The 22,418-nt window shown below is 47.9% G+C and overlaps 1 protein-coding gene across 1 annotated transcript in view; it reads left to right on the top strand.

Annotated features, from left to right (window-relative positions):
* Positions 1-22,418, top strand: part of TRIB2 (tribbles pseudokinase 2) — a 38,805-nt gene that overhangs the window by 10,078 nt on the left and 6,309 nt on the right. The window lies entirely within an intron of this gene.

The following is a 22,418-nucleotide window of genomic DNA, read 5'->3' as shown; positions in this document are numbered from 1 at the left end:
CATCTCCAGTTCTGTCCCTAAATATTTACGGGACCTTGACAAAAGCTTTCTTTTCTTTGTATCTCACTTTCCTTACTGATGAAACAAGGAGGTTGGACTTAGATGTCTTGGAGGCTGCTATTCAGTTCTCAAATAAAATGACATGTGACTGGCCTGGAGCTCAGCAGGGCTCACACTTCATCCCTATTTCTTTTCTCAATTAAATAAAAAAAATAGTTTAATTGGTTGAAAAATCATAGAATTAACAGAAGATATGATATAGTTCAGAGTAGCAAGGAATAAGTACTTTAGAGATGATGCAATCCAAGTGTTCTTCACCTTGTTGGTTTCCTGGATCCCTTCTCAGAATAATAATTTAAAATACACACAACAAAATACAGAATTTGACAAAATAAGCCAACTATATTGTAATAACTATAAAATTATTAAAAAAAAGTTTGTGGCCCCAAATTTAAAAATCCTTGATTTAATTCAATATCCTCATTTTGAAGAGAGGGAACCTGCATCCTAAAGATAGGAGGTAGTTTTCTTAAGAGCCTACGTGCTCTAACCCTTGGTGCTGGGGATTTTAATCCCAAAATCTAGCTCCAACAAAGCAACCAATCAAGAATTATTTGTTAAGTCAGGCACACTACCTTTAGGATGGAAGACTGAATCCTCTCTCTGACTTCCTCTGTGAAGGAGAAGTCTGAAATTCTGTGTTCTTTGTTCTGAGGTCTTGGGATCTTTCTGCCTCTTTATACAGCAACACACCTGGGTTTGGGTCCTACTTCCGTGACCTTTGACAAATCACATGGTGCTGTAGTTGTCAGGCCTTCGGATCCCTCCTAAGTCATGGCACCCATTGATGTGGGTTTGAGTGTCTGGATATGTTGGGGGATGTACCTGCCTGCCTGAAATAGGGGTATGGCTTTGGAAGGAGATCGGAGAGATGTCGGAGAGGGGCAGGCCGTGGTTGTGTTCATGAACTCACTAGTGTTTTTGGAATTTCTGGAGGTCTAAGTAAGCTTCTCCCTTCATTTTTCCAATGGGAATGAAGTAAGATTTTATCCCTGGGAGCCACTGAGGGTTGGGGAACTGTAGACATGAGGTGATGAGAGATTCTCTGCAGCCTCAGCACAAGTGAATGGTGAAGCAGTGTCTGAAGTCTAGGCTTTGGATCAATTCCATATTTTTAGGGGAGAAATAAAGAATGGGTTTCATGCTCTACCTTTTTGGTGCCTACAGCCAGGCAGGTACCAAGAGTTCTGGAGTGATGGGTAGGGTTGTTCAGTAGTAGGGGCCATGGTGAGGAGACTTCAAAGAGGCATTATGAGACAGTTATTTGGGGAAATGTGAGATTGTGAGATTCACATTTGTGAAAATGTGAGAAGTTACCAGGACTTGACTGTTGTACAGAGCACCTGATCTGGAAAACTACTTGACTTCTTGGGCTACCAGCAGAGGTATGTGATCTGAAGGTGGAGCCAAGGGATAATTCTAGGAATTTGGTTGCATTGTTCAGGAAGGAGCTGAGATGGCGTGCCGTCTAGTTAAGGTGTGCTAGGCTTAGTGGGTCTACAAAGACCCAAGATAAGAAAAAACCTGAAAGTTTTATCCCTCATAGGGACCCTGGGCTATATCTCTGCACCGTCTCACCCAATAGAGGAGAAAGCAGACCCTTCAGAGAGGTCCTGGGTGGGGAGGAGGAGATGGGGCCTTCAAGGTCAGCTGGCCCATCTTCTCCAGGGGAAGAACCAGCAAAGATGAAAGCCCTTGGTCGCGCGGCTCTCGGTGCTTGAGTAGGATGCCGTCTCAGATCTTGCTGCACGTGCCCTTTCTGTGATGGGCTCCGAGCTGGGCCCTCGCCTTTCACTGGTGCCAGAAACTGAGCCTGAGGAGATCTGCTGGATGGGGAGTAGCTGGCTTATGTCCTGACGGGGAAGACAATGTAAACACAGGAAGGAGTGACAAAGATAAACATACTCACTTATGCATGCAGTCTGGATCTTTCTCTCACTCTCCTCCTCTTCCACCCACCCCCAACACCCTGCCTGGCCCTCCGGGAATCCTTGTACTAGGGTGTCCCTGGGGTGGCAGCTTCTCCTGATTCATCCCTCCTCCAGAAAGAGGTACACACTGTTCATTGTCCCAGAATTGTAGAGCGCAGCGTTACCCTGGAAAACACCCTCTGGCCAAAGCAGATCCCACTTGGGAGGGAGCTTCAGAGCATAGAACGTCAGAGCCGGGGTGGGGAGGGCCCTTGGAGTATAAAATCAGCAGAGCTGGGCAGAAACCTGGAACGTGGGATGTCAGGCCTTAGGAATCCCAGAAAGCTTTAGAGGGGACCCAGGTTCGTATATGGAGTCAGTAGCAGTACCCCATTGCAGACCCCTGAGGAGGTAGTTCTCCTTTATGTCTGGGTCATGCAGAGGCTGCCTGTGATTGGGGTTTTGGTTGAGAGGCCCAGCCCTTGTGCTCCTCAGCTGGAGCGGGGGGAGACCAACCAGAGGCTGGGGATCAGCCAAATGGCCCCTCAGATTGTTTTTTTTTTATCTCTGCTCTCCCCCGTGCTCCCCCCTAAACTTGGGCATTGGGAGGCAATTGAGTTGGCGGTCGCTAGTGACTTGAGAAGACATCACTTAACTGAAGAACACTGTATATTTTCCCCTCGTGGTGTGGCCCTGGACCCCAACAAAACTCAATTACTATTTCATGTCATTGCATCGGCCGATGCGGGTCAAACATCTGGCCGGCCTCCTTCTGACGGCCAAGTGCAGGCCAGTGTGTTCTGCTGAAAGGAGGAAAGGGCTTGGAGTCGGCAATCTGGGTACTGGATGGGACCCTGCTTTAATTAGAAAGCTATAGAGACAGAGAGGGGAGGGAGGAGGAAGGGAGAGGGAGCAGCTAGGGGGTCCAGTCAATAGAGGGTCAGGCCTAGAGTCAGAAAAACCCAAGTTCAAATTCAGCCTCAGGTACTTACTAGCTGTGTGACCCTGGGCCAGCCAATGAATCTCTATATGCGTCAGTTTTCTCAACTATAAAATGAAGATAACAGAAGTACCTGTCTGCCAGAGTTGTGGCAAGGGTCAAATGATACAATGATTGTAAAGAGGGTATAAATGTTAGTTATTATTATTATTATTAATCTAGATGATAGGTAAGTGGGGATAGAGATAGGCAGACAGGATAGGTAGGTAGATAGATAGATAGATAGAAAGATAGATGGATAGGTAGGTAGACAGACAGCAGATAGATAGATAGAAGGATAGAAGGATAGCTGGATAGGTAAGCAGATAGATAGATAGATAGATAGAGACATAGATAGATAGATAGATAGATAGGTAGACAGACAGACAGATAGATAGGTAGATGGATAGAAGGATAGATGGATAGGTAGGTAGACAGATAGATAGATAGATAGATAGATAGATGGATAGGTAGGTAGACAGACAGACAGATAGATAGATAGATAGATAGAAGGATAGAAGGATAGATGGATAGGTAAGCAGATAGATAGATAGATAGAGACATAGATGGATGGATAGATGGATAGTAGACAGACAGACAGAAAGAAAGGTAGATGGATAGAAGGATAGATGGATAGGTAGGTAGGGAGATGGATGGATGGATAAGTGAGTAGATAGAATGATAGATGGATAGGTAGGTAGATGGATGGATAGAATAAGTACGTAGATAGAAAGAATAGGTAGGGAAGATAGGGAGTAAGGGAGGTAGGTAGAAAAAGAGAGAGAGAGATAAGAGAAAGAGACGATAGATTACATAGATTTTAAAAAGAGAGATGAAAACTAGCTAGCTAGGTTTATGGATAGATGGAAGGATGGATTGATGAATGAATGGATAGATAAAGCTATAATTTTTTTTGAGTACTTATTCTGGGCCAGGCTTTGTGCTGTGTATTGGAGATAAAAACACAAGCAAAAGAAAATCTAGTTTTTGCCCTCCAGTATTCTAATGGGGAAGACAATACAAGAACAGAATATGAGAAGGTCAGAGGAACAAATGTGGAGAAGTCCAGATGATGATGAGGGGAGCCCAGAGAGAAAATTAGTTCGGACACTTCTTCATTGAAGGCTCCAGAGGGAAAGAAGGTGGAGGCCTCTTCCAGCAGAAACAAGCTGCTGGTTCCCCTGTGAGTCAGACCCTCTACTAGTCTGAAGGAGCTGTGGAGGCTGAGTTTGGAGAAGAAAAGGCTCAGGGGAAAACATTGTTTTCTTAAAGTATCTGAATGGATATCATACAGAGTAGAGATGGAAAGGGATCATGCACTTGATGAGCTCCTACTATGTGACAGTCACTATACTAAGTACTTTATAAATATCTAATGCTCCTCATAATGACCCTGGGAGATTGATTCTGGTTTTTATCCCTATTTTTCAGATGAGGAAACTGAGGTAGAAAAAAATAAAGTGACTTGTCCAGGGTCACATAGCTAGGAATATCTAAGTCCAGATTTGAATTCAGTGTGGATTCCAAAGTTAGTGCTCTACTACTAGGTTATCTAACTACCTGGAGAGGGACTAGACTTGTTCTGTCCCTGCGGGATAGATCCAGGAGCAAAGAGGCTGAGTTAGGCTTGTTATGGGCCGAGAGTGGGAAGGAGGAAACCCGCTGACAGTGAGACTTCCTCGGCAGTGGAAGCAGCTTCCCTGGGAGGCCGGAGGTTCCCTTTGCCGAGACGCCTTCGAGCGGGGGCCGGATGACCACTCAGCGGGGATCCCCTTGGCAGAAGACTTGATGGCCGTGAAAGCTGCTTCCAGCTTTCAAATTCTGTGATTCTGGGCCTACTGGGAAAGCTACTGGGAAAATAATATCTGACAATGACAAAATGCTTTAAAGTCCAAAGCTCTTTGCAGGTATTATCTTGTTTCAGCCTCACATCAAGACGGGAATGGCTCACACTGGACAGTTTTGTTACCATCTCCTTTGTACAGATGAGAGAACTAGGCCTTAACCTTGCCTGGTCACACAGCTAGTTTGTTTGGGAGGTGGGATTTTGAACTCAGGTCTCTTCTGGCTTCTGGTCTAGTATTTTTTCCCTATTCAGTACTGAAATCCTAATCTTGATTTCTTCTCCAGGCAAGTGGTAGCAGTGGATAGAGCAGCAGGTCTGGGATCAGGAAGATCTGAATTCAAATCCAGCCTTAGACACTTTTTACTGTGTGATTCTGAACTGGTTACTTAACCTTGTTTGCCTCAGTTTCCTCATCTGTAAAATGGAATTAGCTAATAATATCACTTCGATTGTAGTGAAGCTCAAAAGAGCTGGTAATTACAAAGAGCTTAGCATCATAGTAGGTGCATAGAAATGTGAGCTATTATTATTTATTGATATTTTTCCCAAGAGCCTGCTGGTGCTCTCCGAGTGGGGGCTTATAAGTGTTTGTTGAAATGAGTGTAATGGGAAATATTCCCTTCCTGGGGGCAGCTGCTTCATCAGTCCAGTGCAAATGACATCTCAATTCCTCCCTTCTTCCCTCCAGTGTGCATTCTAGCATAAGAGATGAGGCAGGGCATAAGAGATGAAATACGGCTCTTAACAGGTGTGTCAAACAGTCAGGGAGCTGCTTCATGACTGGGTTTTGGATGAATGCATGGATAGATGAATAATTCACTTATTGGTTGCTTAGTGTCATAATGTTGGAAGCAGACTGATACATCGACCAGGCCGGGACCCTCCATCCATGTGTCAGGCCATTGTCACATCAGGCCTTTCTCCGGTGTCTAGGCCGGGACCTTCCATCCATGTGTGAGGCCATTGTCACATCAGGCCTTTCTCCGGTATCTAGGCCGGGACCCTCCATCCATGTGTCAGGCCGTTGTTACATCAGGCCTTTCTCTGGTGTCTAGGCCGAGACCCCCCCATCCATGTGTCAGGCCGTTGTCACATCAGGCCTTTGTCCGGTGACTAGGCCAAGACCCCCCCATCCATGTGTCAGGCCGTTGTCACATCAGGCCTTTGTCCGGTGTCTAGGCCGGGACCCTCCATGCATGTGTCAGGCTGTTGTCACATCAGGCCTTTGTCCGGTGTCTAGGCCGGGACCCTCCATGCATGTGTGAGGCCATTGTCACAATAGGCCTTTGTCCAGTGTCTGGCCGGGAGCCTCCATCCATGTGTGAACCCCTCATACTACTGCTGAAAAACTTCCTTCCACACTCTCGTTGCAATAGCTCTAAGAACTAAGAAAGCCCTCCTTCATATGATAGCCACCCATCGTTTTTTTTGGAAAATTCTTTATCTCTAAGAAGGTTGGGTTTTTTGTTTCCCTCTTATGTTGCTCTCATACCTGTCTCCATGTAAAGTCTCTGCACCCCAGGGTTAGTAGGGACCTCTAATCCTATCTCTCCCAACCTCAACCCCCTCTTCCATCGGAGTGGTCAGTCAGACTGAAGATGAGAAACAGCCTTTTGATGGAGGACATCTCTGATCCCTGGAAATTGTTTTTATGTGTTCTCATCGAATTTGCATCTTTATAATTCCCCCCTTCCCCCTGCCATTGCCCCTGGTTCTCTCTTCTGGTACCAAACAGAACAAGGGTGATTCCTTTTGGTCTCGTCTTGCCCTCTGATTCTAATCTCCCTCCTTTAAAGAACATCTTTGATTTCTTAGACAATGATCATGTTCCTCGCAAAGGGGAGCACTCCCATTACAGTGGGAGGAGTGCTGGATTTGGAGTCAGATCCTCATTCTGTACCTTGCTATGTATGTGAATTTAGGCAAGTTTTCTGATTTGTTAGATGAGGAAGGTGGTCTCTTTTTATCTCTAAGTCCTCCATTCCCATGATCCCCATTAACCATCCCCAGCTCCTTCCCCCATTCTGTCCATGGCATGCTATTGGATCCCTTCTCCATTTGGATCTTGCTTTTCTGAATGAAAGCTTCAGTGTTGGGGGGGTCTTATTTAAGGGGGACACTTCAATTCCTTTCCAGAAAACTGAAATCATGTTAGTAAAATAGAATGCTAGCATTGGAGTCGAGGACATGGGTTCAAATTCTAAGTCTTTTACCTGTGGGACTTGAGCAGTTTCTCTCTCACTCTCTGTGGGTCTCAGTTTCCTTTTTTGAAAATGAGAAGTCGGACTGTATGATCATTCTGGAACCTCCTCATTTTAATATGATCTTGGGTCCTTTCTGCCATCCCTATCCTAAGATACTTTCTAGGTCTCCTATGCTGTGTTCCAAGATCTGTTCCAGCATCGATTTCTGTGTTCCAGAAGGTCCCATCTGGCTCTGTCCTTCTACGTTGTGTATTATCCCTCTCATTGACCTGAAAAGTCCTTCAAGGCCGGGGCTCTGTTTTGCCATTTTCCGGTCTCTCCGGCGCTCGGCGTAGCCGTGTCTGTCACAACGTATGTGCTTGCTAAATACTCCTCATCTCTTCCCCTTCTGACATTCTGCCTTCTTAGGTTCTCTCAGCTCAGATGTTCCGGGTTTCAAGGTCCCATCTGGCCCCAGATCTTAGATCGTCCGAACTTGGATCCTCCGTTCTGAACATCTGAAAATTTACATTCAGAGGAGTCTCTCTCGATGTTGTTTTGTCTAATACCTGCCTAGGGAGAATCTGCGAGTGACATCTGTTCCTAGTGACCCTAATACTCAGCACTATATATAGAGCCCGCAGTGGCTAAAGCTGTCTTTGCATCCAGGCTAATGTGGAAAACAGGAGATGATGGGGAAGACGGGCCGGTGAAAAATCCAGGGCCCGGCCTGTCTCGCCGGGCTCTCGGCCTGTGCCCAAACCCCTATTTTCCATAAGAAGCTGTCAGGGTCCTTCTCAGGGATGGTGACAACAGTTGCTTTGGGAGGGGGGGTGCAATGTATCAGAAAGCAGGTGTCTCAGTAGCTACCAACTGTCATGCAGTTGGGCCAGCCTGGACAAGAGCCTCTGGCACGGGCAGTTGGCACTTGGCGTTAATGTTGGGAAAGCCCACACCGGAGAACCCCCTAGAACTGGCTTTTGGGCCACCCTCACGTTCTCTTTTAGCATCTGTTTACTTTCCTCTGGTCCCTAGAAGACCAGTTACAAGACTCACTGGTATTTTGAGAGAATGACTGCTCTTAGGTGGGACCTGACTTCCCGTCCTGACATTGCCAGTGCAGCTGTCACGTTGCCTCTTGGGAGGATAGTTTCCTGATCTGTAAAATGGGAATGATAATATCTCTACTCTAAGGCAAGCAACTTGTTACCTTAATGAACATTAGGACTTCAATAACCCAAATATTGTTTAAGATCTCCCATGCTGAAGGATCTGTGAACAATTTAGCACCTAATCTGCCGCGCACTGTGTGACTGCCAAGCACTAAAACTCCAGGGCTGATCATCTGCTATGTAGTATATGGACCACCCTCTGTCACTAGCTTGCTGAATGACCTTAGATAAGTCACAGACTCTCTGGAACTCCATTTCCTCATCTGTAAAATCCAGGTCAGGTCAATTCAAATGATGACTTTACACAGAGAGGAAATGCAGATATGGCAAGATGCTACCTACCCCCCTGGAGATAATATTCCAATCCACCGTAGAATCAATTATCGAATATCAGTCTGGGAATAGTAAATATTAATATGTGGGGGAAGAATTGGAAGAAAAGTCTTTCCTGATTGGACCAGAATCTCATAGGAATAGGAATCTAAGGTTGGAAGGTGCCTGCCTCAGTATCCCCCCAAATCCATCCCTCCAACTTGTCAGATGAGAGAACTGAGACTCTGGTCACAGAGGCAGGATTTATGCCCATGTGCTCTTACCACCTTCTCCCCCTGCTCTCCCTCGCCCCTTAGAACCATCCATCTTCAACAGGAAAAAGGCCATCCCTTTATTTCCCAGATGAGGGAGGTCAAGTTCATTATTCAGAATCACATACACAGTCAGTGGCAATAGGAATAGGAATCTAAGGTTGGAAGGTGCCTGCCTCAGTATCCCCCCAAATCCATCCCTCCAACTTGTCAGATGAGAGAACTGAGACTCTGGTCACAGAGGCAGGATTTATGCCCATGTGCTCTTACCACCTTCTCCCCCTGCTCTCCCTCGCCCCTTAGAACCATCCATCTTCAACAGGAAAAAGGCCATCCCTTTATTTCCCAGATGAGGGAGGTCAAGTTCATTATTCAGAATCACATACACAGTCAGTGGCAAAGCCAGGAGAAGCTGGCTGATAGGTGGTCATCAGGGTCTACTGAAGAAGGAACTCTCTCCCTCCGGAGGAAGCTTCTTACACTTTCAGACAACTTTGATCTTGGTCTGAGCACAACGATTCCCGATCTACCAAGTGCTCATTCTAGCAGCCTCCCTGGGAAGAGGAAGCTAGAGGTCAGTCCGCCGTGAACTCCCGGGGATAGTGCCATGTTTGTTCTTTTTCTAGGTATCCCCCGATCATCCCTTGCGCAACACGTATCAGGATGTTGCCAGGAATATAAGTCAAGTTCATTGACTTCTAGTTTGTAGACTCGTTTCTTCCTCTTAGTTTTCTTCTTAAAAATAAATATCCCCATTTTTGTTCTTTAACCCCTTTCCCATTGTCTTCATTTTTTCAAAAACTAAAGGGCACAGTGCTATCCTAAGCAAAGATAAATGCATCAGGGATAGGACAGTCACAGTGTGTTGTGGGACCTGAGGGGGAATCACGATTAACAGAGGGAGTGCAGAGCACTTGTCAAGGAAGATATTGGAATATTGGAATTGGGCCAAGATGATTTGACAGGAGCTCAAGAGTCCAAGATGGGGGAAGGGAGGTCCAAGGGGACCCAAGGTAGGAAATGGTAGGCACTCACGGGAGGTGCCCAAGGATTTGTTTTGATCAAAAAAGACAATAGTGTGAAATAAGGTTGAGACAAGAGAGTCTCATGCTCTACCTTGGGGGATCAGGATTGTATTTGAGGGACAGTGAAGAGGCTCTGAAGGAAGGAATTCGAGCAAGGATACATTGGGAAGTTTTGTCTGCTAGTCCTGGGAAAGAGAGAGAAGAACAGAGAGAGAGGAGGGCCAGTAAGACCCGGAGGAGGCTGCAGAGTGGAGCAGACAAGGGGTGCTAGGCTTGGCAGAAGAGTTCAAATGCTAATTCAGGTGCATGAGCAAGTCACTGAGTCTCAGTTTCCTCCTTATCAAATCAGCCCAATAATGCTTATAACATCCTCAGCTCATAGTATTACATGGATCAAATGCTTGAATGCATTGGGCTACTCATCATCAGAGTTGAAATGGGTATAAAGTGAGTGGTTCGGACTGTGCTCAAGCACCCAAAAGCCTTTTAAGTCCTGACATTTCTGAGTCTGAGATAGGAAAGAAACACTGTTGTGTGGTCTGTATATCATCAGGTCACTGATCAGATTCAGGTTCCCTGAAATCCTGGTCTTGGCTGTTGTTACAAAAGAGGTGCTACGTGGATCAATCAATCAGTCACCAGCATTTATTAGGCACCCACTGTGTCAGACACAGATATTTGCTGTGATATAGATGATATATATTCTCAATGAGAATATGTCTCATTTTATATAAGAATATGAGAATTATAAGAATTATTTTATAGAAGAATATATATATCACTTATTTTATATAATCCTCTTTTACCAGAGGATGAATGCCCTGAGACATTAGGAAGGAGTGAGATTACCTCTGTTACTGATGCTTCTCTCAGTTCCCAGAGTCACAGAAGCTCACCCTGGGAAGGAGCTGCCCAACTTCACACCCAAAATAAGAATCTCCCTCTCCAATATTCCTCTTAGGGATTATTCAGCTCATACTTGAACCCCTTGAGAGATGATAAACTTTCTACCTACCCAGGCAGCCCATTCAATGGTGAGAGTTTTTTTTTTTTTTTTTTTTTTAATAATTTTTTTTCATTGAACAAAAATTTGCCTCTTTGGCACATCCATTTTTCTTAGCTCTGCTCTGTTGGATCAAACAGAACAAGGCAAATCCTTCTTTTTCACGATAGTTCTAATGTTTCTGAAAGACAAAGATCTCACTTCCCCAGCACCCCCTCCTCTAGTTTTCTGTTCTCTAAGCTAAATAAGCATCTCCACTTCCGTGTAAAATCTCTCCACAATAGTTGCCTGGTGGGAGTGCTTAGTATAAATTTATCCTGCCACTCTCTCTGGAGGACAGTCCCTCACTCAGGGATTGTTTGTAACATCTGCAGGGTTAGAAACAAACAGGTTGCCAGTTAAATTCTTGGTTTTCTTCAAAGATCACCTCAGCCACTATCTTCTGCTTGAGACCTTTCTTCATCCCTCAGTTGCTAGTCTTCTACCTGCTCTCTCCCCCACTCCAGGGTGGAAGAGATACATTTTATTTACTTTGTATAGATTTACATGTATACATATTGTCTTTTTCTCTAAACTGCTTGAGGGCTGGGACTAATTCATATTTGTTATTGTAACCTTGATGCCTAAAAAAGTATCTGATAAAAAGCAGGTGCTTAAGCAGGGCTTTACAATTAACTAATTCATTGAGGGAAGAATTTCTGAGAGGCAACATGGTGACAAAAGCCAGGATAACTATATAACAGTCTAGGAGACAGGAGACCTGCATGGACCATTTTTTCAGCTGTGGGACCTTAGCCATATCACTAGACTCAGTTTCCTCTCCTGTTAGGTGAGGCTGTTACAACTCCCACTATCTTTTTCTCAGGTCATTGAAAGAAGAGTACTTTGTAAACCACAAGGGCACCTTGGAGGTATGACCAGTAGGACGGAGAGGAAAAAATGTTGAGTTTAGAATTAGCAGGATGGGCCTTCAAATCCTGCCTCTGATACAGGGCAAGTCACTAAACTACTGTCAGATTCAGTCCCCTCCCTTTCCATGGAGATAATAGATCTTCCAGGCTTGTTTAGAAAATCATATAAGGTAATTTTGTAAAATGCCTTGGATACCTTAAATTACTATACAAATGAATGTGAAATATTTGTTATTAAAAATTGATGGCTGCCCAGTGATGGAACAAACTGTTTCAAAGATAGTGAGTCCCCCATCACTGCAGCTATGCAAGCAGAATCTTGGTGAGTACTTGGCAGAGCTCTTGTGGACAGGATTCCAGTTTCACATAGTAGGGCCTATTGGGTATTATTATTTTTATTATTATTAGGCTCTGAGATTCTGCCAAACACTGATCCCAGGGCTCCCTCACTGGACTGTCACTAAAGAGCGCTTGACTCTGATCCTTCAGCTAGCCTGGTAACTCTCTGGCCTCTGGGGAAAGGGACTACTCTGTGAAGCTTTGGTCAGGGGAGGCTCTTCCTCCCCGTTCAGAAGTTGTGGACTGCTCCCTCTGGACTCTTTGTGGGGAGGTCAGTCATTGGTGCAAGACTGTCCCTAGCTCTTTAACTCTCCAAAGGGAATCAGCTGGGAAGGGGAGGAACAGGAGAGAGAAGGCCATGTCCTAAGGCTGCAGCCAGGTGGAAAACAAAGCTTCCCAGAGATCTGGTCCCTGGCCTCCATCCTTACCTGTGGGAAACCCGCTTCAGTCTAAAAGGCTCATCTTACCCATTCGCCTCCACACCCTGGAGAGGGAGGCAGAGAATGTCAGGGGGACAGGAGGCAGTCCAGGAACATTTAATCTTCTCCTGTGTATCAGGCAGAGGCTGAGTTTGGGGGGACCCAAAGAAGGGGAAAAATAAAAGGAGCAGTCCCTGTTACCCCCATTTGTGGATGAGGAAAGGTCAAGGAAAGACTCTTAGGACCACAGACCTCAAACTTGAGTGGTCTTCTGACAGCATCTCATCCAACCAACCCATTTTACAGGGAAGATGAGTGACTTGTTCACAATCACCAAGTTTGTGAGCTTCAAGGGGGACTTTGAACCCAGGTGTCCTGATACCAGAAGCAGGACTGTTTCTATAGCCCATGGAAGATGACATCCAAAGTCACTGAGTCACCTTGAATCCAGGCCCTCTAACTCCCAGCCTATGCTTCTCCCTCCTCAATATTAGTCCCCAGCATTACCCAGCCAGTTGTTATCACCAGTGGTTTTATAGGTGTTTAAAATTTGCAAAACACCTCACGTGTGGCCTCTCACTTTATCCCTGTGGCATCCCCCTGTGGCAGGTCCCGAATCCATATTATCCGTATTTTCCACATGAGCTAGAGGCAGGAACATGGAAGAGTGGGCCAGGTTTAGAATCAGGAAGATCTGAGTTCAAATGCAGCCTCAGCTCTCCAAGTGCAGGAAAGGAGGAGAAAGTGCCGTTCTTTAGTTCTAGAGGCTTCCTCTCCCAGGGTGGCCCCAGGATGGGAGCCCCTCAGCACCCGGGCTCATCCTGAAGGGCCTTCTTTGCCCTGCTCCCTCCTAACCCCTGAAGCATGGCTGCGTGCCGGGTGTTCAGCAGCCCCAGTGTTCCCGGTTTCAGGAACCTGTCAGACCCAGAGGATTCATGTCCAGTTGTGGCCCAGGGAGTATCTGAGATTGCTTTCCAGTCTGACTCTGAGACTTCCCTTCCCTTAGCTCACAGCAAGTAGGGGAAGAAGCCGACCCATGAATTATGACCGATTACGTCATGTCCAGATCTGGAAAATCCTTGAATTGAAATCTGCAAGTTTGTTGTTCTTCTTGTTGTTTTATGATGAATTGATAGAGATTTTGAACTTCTGGCCTGACCCTTCTACATTATAGACTTGCCCAAGGAAGTTGAGGGACTTGCCCAAGATCACACAGATCAAATATATCTGAGGCTGGATTTGAATTCAAATCCCATTCCTCTGATTCCAGAGCTGTCACTCTGCTTCCCTACTCAAATACATTAAGGAGAACATATCTCCTGTGTTCACGTCTTCTCTAAGTCACTGGGTTCTCTCTACTCGATGCCTTTCTTCACAGGATTCTTTTTTCTTCCCTAGATTTTAACTTTTCCGCAACTGCCTCCTGGCTCTCAGATCCTCACCAAGGGCCCTTTTACTTCTAGACTGTACCTCTCTCCCAGGGTTCCAGACGTGCTAGTTCAGCAACTTTCTGCCCTGGATTGAGCATCACTGGAACACTGTCTAGTTCTGACTCTAATCTAATTCTCTTTGACTCTATTTCCCCATCTGTAAAGTGGAGTAATAATCACATCTCTGCGCTCCATTCCAGCTCGGGGATGCTAGTGTCCTCTGAGTCTCTCCGCTGTATCCCAAGAACCCGGGTAGTCAGAGGTCACCTTCCCTTCGGCCTGTAAATGGAGCCTCGCTGGGATCACACGGGTGATGGAGAGTGAGAACAGACACTTGCTTTTTCTCTTCAGACAGATTTTATCAAATAATGGAATCCTTGTCGTTCTTGTAATAGACCTTGGCCCCTCTCTGACAGAGCAGGGGATTACCCATGTGCCCAGGGGGAAGCAGCCAGAATTTCAACAGCATTTGTCCACCCTTTGGCCTGTCAGAATGGGGGCCCCGCACGGGCCCTCTGTGACCATTGGGTTTCTGCCCGTTCCCAGTGTCCATATTTGGCCAGGCCCACACCTTAAAGGGCAGATCTTTGAGCCCATCCTGATCTGCTCTCTGTCACCCAGTTTCTGGCAGCTGGGCCATCTCTCCACAAGCCGGCAGCAGCCTCCTCCCCGCTGGCACCCTCGGCCTTCTCAGACTCACAAAACTCAGCAGGTAGAGGCTCACAGCCAGTCAGACCCAACCAAAGGAACCCCCGCTGTAAAATAAATATAAAGGGCCCCCCTTCCTCAGGAGGAGTTATTTCTTTTCTGCTTGGAGACCTCGAGTGAGGGGAGCCCATCACCTCTTGGGGCAGCTCAGAATTGTGGGAAAGTTTGTTTCTGAACATCAGTTTAAATCGTTCTCTGAAACTTGTACCCATTCTTCTAGTTTTGTCCTTTGGGACCCAGCGAAGTAAATCTAATCCTTCTACCATGTGCCATCCCTTAAAATAATGGAAGACGGGACAGCTAGGTGGTGCAGTGGATAGAGCACCAGCCCTGAAGGCAGGAGGACCTGAGTTTGGTCTCCTGTATGACCCTGGGCAAGTCACTTGATCCCAGTTGCCTCAGCAAAAAAAAGCAAATAAATAATGGAAGATGGCTACCATGTCATCCTGACACTTCTCCATCTAACTCCCACCCCGTTCTTTCGAAATTCTCCTTCTGTGCTCCTGAGAAAGCCATTCCTCTGGGTGCTGACTGCTCCCTCTCTCCTCCATTGCTTCAGGGGATGAAGAAGGAGATGGGCCTTCTCCTGGTCAAGGCCAAGTGGCCTTGGGTCTGCCATGGGTCTTCCCATGGGTCTGCCAGGCCCACCTTCTCTGTTAGCTCGGAGCCGACCTTTGGGCTTCCTGCTTTTAGCTATTTCCTTGGCAGCCTCTCAGTAGGCCCCTTGTGATAGCGACTCTCTCCTCCCTTGGCTTTGCTGACAGAGCCCCTTCCCAGGTGCATTAGCGACCGTGTCTCCCTGCGCATCACTCAGCACCCTTCCATGGTGGCCGTTGCCCAAGGTTTTCGCTTCCTGTGTGTTCTCCAGACTTGGCGGGCCATCCAGGGGGATGTCAGCTCTCTGAAGGCCCGTCTTGGCTCCTCGCATCCCCAGGGCTCAGAGCAGAGCTTGGCGCGTAATAACTAATAAACACTCATTCATTCACTCCTTTATTCATCCCCCGTTGGACCTGGAGAATGAGACTGCTTATGGCGATCTGTCTTGGATTGGTCAGAAAGTTTCCCCTCCCACGACTCAATTTCCTTATCTGTCAAATAGGGTCAGTTGGGACTCTACAACTTGGTAGAGACTCCCAGCTCAAAATCCATGTTCCTCTAATGATCCCATAGCACTTTTAATCAGTTAAGACCTCAGTTTAGGGCTGGAAAAGAACTTGGAACTCATCTTCCAGCCCCTTAATCTTATACAGAAGACAATTGAGACCCAGAGAGGGAAACTGAACCTTTTGGAGGTCACACAAATAATCACAACAAAGCCTTGGCTTGAAACCAGTTCCCCTGGCCGCCAGTTCCAAAATCCTCCCAGGTTATTTTCTTGAGAGGAAAATGGCCATTTAATAGATGAGAACACTGAGGCAGCTTGGTGGTTTGTCCTGGATTACAAGAAGTATTTGAGTCCCCTGCCCCTGCATCCTGAGCCCTTCCCACCCCACAGGAGCATTTCTCAGATCTGGGGACTCACCCACTCCGCTTCCTTCAGGGCAAAGGAAGCCTGAAGGGCTCTGACTAATTTTGAATGAAATTCTGAATCACCTGTGCTGCTTCTCCCGGAAAAGAGCTATTTTCAGGCACAGGATCCAGGGAAGGGATGGAGGGAAGGAAGGAGGGAGGGAGGGCAACAAGGAGGGAGGAAGGGTGAGAGGGAGGGAAGCCTTAACCAATCCTTTACACCTTTTAGGCTTTAATGATTTATGGGAAAGTGACATGCGCTCGGAGTGTTGGCAGTGTTGGTGGCAGGGTGTAATTTCCCTTGTGAAAGGCTTTTGTAATCACAATTAAAGAGGGGAAATCTTATTCCAGGCTGGGGCTTGGAGAGTGCTGTAAACAATCCAAGGCGCACAGGCTGCCGGGGGAGGCAGAAGTGAAAGCCCATTTCCCCAAGGGCACGTGGCTACCCTCTGGTAGAGCTTGAACTCCAACCGTCCACTCCTTTGGGAGTCATTTATTAAGCACCTACTATGTGTCAGGCATGGGATTGCTATTTCTTGGACCGGACCTGAGATCTCCTTGGTATCTCTCTTCCAAAAAGGAAATTCTTTCAATCAATGCAGAGTGACACCTCCCCTGCACCTAATAGGAAGTAATGTTTGTACAGCCATAGCACATAGTGGGTACTTTATATACATGGGTCCTTCCCCTGCACCTAATAGGAAGTAATATTTGTACAGTCTTAGCACACAATGGTTACTTTATATGCACGGGTCCTTCCCCTGCACCTAATAGGAAGGAATATTTGTACAGCCTTAGCACATAGTAGGTACTTTATATGCACGGTTCCTTCCCCTACACCTAACAGGAAGTAATATTTGTACAGCCTTAGCACATAATAGGTACTTTATATGCACAGGTCCTTTCCCTGCACCTGATAGGAAGTAATATTTGTACAACCTTACCACATAGTGGGCACTTTATATACATGGGCCCTTCCCCTTCTCCCAGATGTGCTTAGAGACTTGTTGGAAACAAGGAGAAGTCCCAAAGAGCAGATTTAGAGGTTGAAGGAACTGCTTTTCTTACTTCCTCATTTATAGATGAGATGGAAGACCTGTCCAAGGTGAAATTTGAACCCAAGACTCCTGCCTCACAGGCTAACTCTCTGCCTACCCAGATGGGTAGGCCTCTCTGGGCCATGCTGGGGCTAGAGAGACAAACTGGGAAACAGCCTCTGGCCTTGTGGGGTTTACGTTCTCCTGAGGGGAACAAATGTAAGAGAGGCTGAGCATGGGTTCGAGTGTTGCCTTGTGACAATTGCCCTGACAATTCTGCCAGTGAAGTCACAGGTCTGGGTGAAACACACAGTCATTTGAGGCAGGCGCTTCTAGAGACCAGTGGAGCAGATCCTCTGACCCACCCTCACTTGTCATCTTGCTCCCTTAGAATCCAGGGCCGAGCTAAATGCCCACTGGGACAGTGGCATTTACAAGCAGGCTCCTGCCTTCATGGGCCCATTCCACAGCGAGGCAAGTGGGGAAGTAGGGAAGAGCAGAGAGTTTGTAGCCTCAAGGACTTTGCCATTTTTGTAACTGCATGATCCTGGATCCTTCATGCCTCAGTTTTCTCTTCTGTAAAATGGGAGTGGTCCATGACATTTGCCTTTTCCCAGGGCAATGCTTTGAGCACTGAGAAGGGCTGAACACATCTGATGTGCTCTTGGGCCCTTCTGTCCCATGTCCTTGGGGCGAAGGAGTAGCAGTGATTTGGAGACCTGGAGTCTATTAAGCCCTGGAATTAAGGGGCAGTCCTAACTGCCCTGAAAATAGTCCTCAGATAACTCTCTCCCCCCTCCTCTCCCCCCCCCAATCCACTCTGCTTTGTGGAGCCCTCACAGAGTGATCCAAGATCTGCTCAGATCAGCATCCCCTTGGGGAGAGATTGGGGGAGAGCCCTTGGAGTCTCGCCTGCACTAATGTAGACTCACAAGCTTGAGCGACTGTAAAGGGCTGTGTTTCTTGTGTAGACCAGATCTCCCAGTGGGGAGCCTGTGGTCTGACTATTTTACACACACACACACATACACACACTCACTCACACACACACTCACACACATTCACACACACACATACACACATACACACTCACAATCAATAGCTGATTTGTGTGGGCCCACGCACACTTCTGAAGCTCTCATTAGGTGCCGGCTGGCCAGGTGGTTAGCTAAACAGGGAGGACACAAAGCAAGGCAGTATCAGCCCCCGCCCTCAGGAAGCTTCCCTGCTGATTTGTGTCGCTGCTGCTCTTGCCGGGAGCGCCTGTGGAATGAATTCTCCCCCAGCCAGGTGTTTGCTCCCTCTGTGCCCCCTGCCGATCCCCACACACTTGAAGAGGCCTCCTTGCTTCCTTCTGTTGTCGCCATTTTTCAGGGCCCAGCCTCGGCCTGCTCCTTTCCCTGCCTGTTCTAACCCACAAGCTCTCAGGACAAGAAAGCATAATGAAAACTTCAGCATGCAAAGCCTGGGTGTCTGCGGAGCCCCCAGACTCTGGCTTATGGGAGCCTCCTCCCAGCCCCAGGAGCCTGGTGCCTTAGGGGCTGTGCTCCTGGCTCTACACTCAAATGTAAGAGGTCCGATTTTAGCCCACATCTGCAGACTCCAAAGCTAGTGCTCTCTTGGGAAGGAAGGAAGGAAGGAAGGAAGGAAGGAAGGAAGGAAGGAAGGAAGGAAGGAGGTAAAAAGGAGGGAAGAGAGGAAGGAGAGATAGAAAGAAAGCAGGAGGTAAAGGAGAGAAAATAGGAAGGGAGGAAGGCAGGCAGAGAGGAGAGGATTTACATTTAAATCCCAGCTGTGCAGTTATTAATAACTGTGTGCTGTTGATAGCCTGCTCTGTGTACCCTTGAGCAATCCACTTAACCCTGGCTTCTCCCTCGATTAAGAGACGGGCTTGACTTCTATAACTTCCTGGGCCCTGCCTGATCTAAAGGAGAACCCCCTCCCCCACCCCACACACTCCCAGCAGACACTGACAAGAATTCTGGAGCCAGAAGAGCTCTGTGGCCCGAAAGCCTGGGAGGGCAGGGCTGGGAGGGCCCCCTGACTGAGAGGCCACAGGAGCCTGCTCCCAGGGTTCTGGGGAGCCTGGTGCCCTCCCCATTCCCTCCCAGAGCATCTCTAGGAGGACGTGGAGAAGAACCTTGGGAGTCCCTCTGGCCCCATACCCACCAGGGGGCCAGGAATGGTGGAGGGACCTGTGAAGGGGCTTTCGGGGTCCCCGTGAGAGCCCGTTCAGCCTGGGTGCTCTGCCTCGCTGAATGGCATATTGATCAGCCCTCAGAGCGGCTTTGTTTTCCTTGGGCTTCCCTGTCTGTTTCCATGGAGATGGCCACGCATTTCCGGCGGAGGGCCCGGGCCACCCCGTGACTGTGCCTCTGTGCTCTCATTCAGCACCATGGGAAGGCATTCATGGGCAGAGCTGAAACCCCCCTCCTCCTCCTTCCAGAGCCGAGTGTGCTGGGGGGTGCGGGGCGTGTGTGCTGTGGGTGATGTGTGTGTGAGTGAGTGGGACTTCTGTGTGTGCTACGTGTGAAAGAGCGGGCTTGGGGTGGGTGTGGTGGTGGCTCTGGGTGTGTGGGATGTGTGTAATGTGTGTGTGGTCTCTCAGTGGTGTGCACGTGTGTGTACATGTGAGGGTAAGTCTTGGGGGGGGGGGGGCAAGCTCATCCCTCCCCTTCCTCACATCAGAAAAATGGAAGCTTTTGTGCTTTTTAATCAGTGGCCAGACAAATGGCTCTCCCCGCTGCCCTCTTCTCGTTCCCGTTTTGTGACCTGGAAGAGCAGCAGAGGCCTGGTGCTAAGTCGGGAGCGGGGATCCTTCGGCAAAACCGGGAAGGGGGCTTGGCCCGGGGCTGGCAACCGGACTCAGAACTTGCGTGATCCGGTAACGTCGGAGTTGGCCAGCCCCGCAACGGGCAGAATCTTACCCTGAAGACTAGGCTTGAAGGTGTTTGTTGTTGGGAACCAGAGTATGTTCCCTTTACCTTAGAACACAGAACAGAAAACTCAGCTGGGGAATAGAGAACGTTGTCAGGGATGACTTCAGAATATGGAACTTTAAAACAAGGCATAGAATGTCAGAGCTGCAGAGGTCTAGAACGTAGACTGTCCAGCTGGGGGAGACTTTAGAAGATACAATCTTAAGAGTATAGAAAATAAAATGTAATAGCTGCGTTCCTGCTTAGCTTAGGCCACAGAACCCAAGACCTAGAACATAAAATGTTAGAGGTAGGCTGGGCCATAGGACAGAAAATGTAGAATGTCAGGGCAGGAAGGGACGTTGGAACATGGACTGTCAGAGCCTGTCATCCACCCGGTGCCCTTCCCTTGCTTCCCCCTCCATCTGTTTTAGAGATGAGGGGTCAGAGGGCAAAGGCCTCGCTTGGCTTAAATGGCAAACGAGACCTCCCCTTGGGTCTCTTGCTATCTAGGTAGAGGTCATTTCTTCTATGCGGTTGAACTTTCTCATTTCTCCTGTTCCTGATGGATTGATGTAAACAAGAACAGGATGTTTGCTAAGCAGAGAAGGGGCAGAATAAATGACCTCTAAGTGTGAGAAGCGAGCCTGCCTCCTCCTCCGTCCCCAGTCCTCTCCCTCTCCCTCATTCCGGCTTGTTCCTTGCATTTTGAGAAATAGCAGGCGCAGGAGGGGAGGTCGGCCTCCCGCCTGGCAGCGGCTGTCCTGAGGGCACTCATATGAGCCGGGCACGTTCCCGTGAGACGGCTGGTAGTGGGCTCCTGGCCGTGGTGGGCCCCTGGCTATAGAGGCCCCTGGCCGTGGAGGGCTTGCCATCTCCATGCTCTGGGAGCCCATTGTTTCTCTCTCATACTTAGGAAGCCAAGGGAGGGATGTGCCCCTGGGACAGCCAGTGTGCTGGGAGGCCAGGGACAGGGAGCGGCCAGTTTCAGGGAGTGTTTCCAATAATCACAAATGGGCTATTTCCATGTATTAATCGGCGCAAGGGAGGAGGTTATCCCTTTAGAGCTGGGAGGGGCTTGGATTGTCCCGCCACAGATGGGCAGAAGCTTAGGATTTAAGAAAAGGAAGAAATCTCCAGAGCAGAACCCCTACCAGAGCCTTCTCCAGTGGCGGCCCCTTTGAGATGGGACAGCACCACTTCTCCCCCGAATTTGTCCTGACAAATCAGGCCCTTCCCATTCCTCCGCTTCTGCCCTCCGTGTCCAAGCACAATGCGGCCGTCTCTCTCCCACATGGCAGCACTGGGAGTCCTTGGGTCACCACATGCTCCCTAAAGCGACATCGCCAAAGGAGCGCTGGGTCCTTGTATGACAGGCCCTCAAGTTTGGACTCAGTCAGCCAATGAGCATTGCTTGGACCGATTGCGTTGAAATACAACCTTTCTTTCCAGGTCTTTTTGTAATGTTTTCATTTGTCTTCACAAGGACTTGACTAGGAATCCAAATCTGTCCCCATTTGCAAAGGCTTCCTTTCTCACTGAGCCTGCCACGGGGAGTGTGGAGCAGGGGAAATTCAGATCCTAAGTGCTTGTGTCACCTTGTGTCACTCTCCCCGACAAGCCTCAGTTTCCTTATCTGTACAAAAAGGGAGTTTGATGACCTGACTTTGAAAACCTGTCCCCACTCTACATCTAGGATCCTGGAAAGCTTCTGAGTTGGGATTCTTACCTGGTTTTTTCCCGACCAGAAATCCTGCATGGCCTCAGTGGCTCTGCCTGCCTGGGTTCTAACCCTGGCTTTGCCATTATCGCCAGGTCCCTGACCCTCCTGTCTGGCCACACTTTCTTCATCTAAAAAGTGGAGACAGTAGGCGGCATGAGGTCCGAGCCAGGAAGACCGAGATCAAAAGATCAAATCCAGCTTCAGACACTTCCTAGCTGTATGATCCTGGGCAAGTCACATCTCTGTTTACCTTAGTTTCCTTATCTGTAAAATCAATACTAGCTCCTACTCCAGACTTGTTGGGAGGATCAAATGAAGTAACAGTTGTAGAGCTCTTAACACAATGCCTGGCTCATAGTAAGTGTTATGTAATGGTCAGCTGCTGTGGTTATTATCCTTATTATTTCTCCATTCTGGTGGTTGGTTTAAGGGTGAGGGATGCACCCGAGAGCAGAGCAGCTATGGACAGTCTAGGAAGGATTTAGGTTTATTTAATCTGTCTGATTCTGCTTTAACACATCTGGCCTGCTCCTATTTTTATGACATATTTAGCCAGGGAGTGGGCGTGGGATATGGATATTTAGAGTAGTCTATAGCTTCTCTGTGCCCAGTAGTTAGATTTGATAGACAGATATATAGCTAGACAGGCAAATGGATATTAG

The sequence above is a fragment of the Sarcophilus harrisii genome, chromosome 2 (assembly GCF_902635505.1).
Source record: "Sarcophilus harrisii chromosome 2, mSarHar1.11, whole genome shotgun sequence".
Taxonomy (NCBI): Eukaryota; Metazoa; Chordata; class Mammalia; order Dasyuromorphia; family Dasyuridae; genus Sarcophilus; species Sarcophilus harrisii.
The sequence above is the reverse complement of the archived record's forward strand: the minus strand, read 5'-3'. Positions and strand labels throughout refer to the sequence as shown.